We start from the raw sequence: 1,397 nt of genomic DNA, 5'->3' as shown, positions 1-1,397 counted from the left end.
CAACAAAAAAAAAGCTATGATTATTATAACGCAAAGATACAAAATGGGCTAACTGCACTTTGTCCACCGTGAGAATTCGAAACCCGGATTTTCATTGTATGTCTGTAAACTTACTGCTGACCAACAGAGGGACACTTATTAAAGGAAATCGCTGTATTTTGAAATGTTGGGAACAATTTTTAACGTTTTTTTTTATTAAAAATGACTAATATATTGTAAAAAAAATAATATTTAATTAATAATTACACTACGGTAATCTAGGCTACTAAACACGACAACGACTGACTTCCGATCGTCACAACCTTACCTTAGACACAAATTATTTAAAAATAGCGAAATTAATAATACGTGTTGTGAAATAAATGCAAATATTAATGATGTAATGGCTGCATTTGTTTCAATTTTTTCAATCTTGAAATATTTAATGTGACTCTTGTTTCATTACACAAAATGCTATTACAGTAACAAATTTTTGAATTATTTATGCTAATATTCTTTTATGATTCAATGAAAATAATTTAACAACACATAAAAGAGAAGTAAGAAAAAAAATATTACTAAAACTTAACTTCCCCAGGTGAGGCTCGAACTCACAACCCCGGCATAACTCACAAGTACTGTCTTATAAGTACCGTGCGCTAACCAATTGCGCCACTGGGGATATTGTAGTTTTGTTCATTTAGCTTTATACATATTTTTTTATTTATTAGAAGCACACTTGTTATGTATTTATTCGTTTTAAAGTACAGTTAAGCGCAAAAATTAAGGAAAAAATATCCGTCTGTTGAGGATATCTCGTTAGCCATATAATTATATTTATAGCATACGTTATAGGCGTGTTACTGTTAGTATCGCTGTTATTCAACATGAACGAAGTCAGTTTTATACATAAAAATATATGGATCCTATACCACGAACTTAAATGTTTGTTTAAACATGTTGTGCTCCATCTTGGATTTCATTTCGGCAATGCCAAACAGTTTTGTGAAGAATTTAAAAATTATAAAGTACTTTAAATGCCACTACTTAATACAATTTTTCGGTGCAAAGAGTGAATTATAAAATACCTACAATTTAAAATCTATAACTACAATTATTCGGATAAATCTTTCTGAATACATCGCCATGGCAAAAAAAAAAAGACTTGACTTCTGACTTATTCCGATAACAAATCAAGTGTGAAAAAAGCGTGGATTTTGGAATTTCGTTCCTAACTAGGCCTAGCTTATATTATCATATTATACGTGTAATTTCAGGTGGGATTAGGAGAAACAACTTAAACAAATATTGTGAAGGTTTTGCCGTAAACAAAACTGACGTTCATGATATTCGATTTACTTTTTGAAAAGAGCGAAAACATAAAGTCGATTCACAGCTTTGTTTTCATCTGAAATAAT

General features: G+C 30.1%; 1 non-coding gene across 1 annotated transcript; it reads right to left on the bottom strand.

The window, feature by feature from the left end:
• Nucleotides 1–569: 569 nt before the first annotated feature.
• Nucleotides 570–661, bottom strand: Trnai-uau. The gene is given in 2 exon segments: nt 570–605; nt 624–661. It is a non-coding gene; the product is annotated as a tRNA-Ile (tRNA).
• Nucleotides 662–1,397: the final 736 nt, after the last annotated feature.

This window comes from Limulus polyphemus, unplaced genomic scaffold (assembly GCF_000517525.1).
Source record: "Limulus polyphemus unplaced genomic scaffold, Limulus_polyphemus-2.1.2 Scaffold10612, whole genome shotgun sequence".
Taxonomy (NCBI): Eukaryota; Metazoa; Arthropoda; class Merostomata; order Xiphosura; family Limulidae; genus Limulus; species Limulus polyphemus.
The sequence above is the reverse complement of the archived record's forward strand: the minus strand, read 5'-3'. Positions and strand labels throughout refer to the sequence as shown.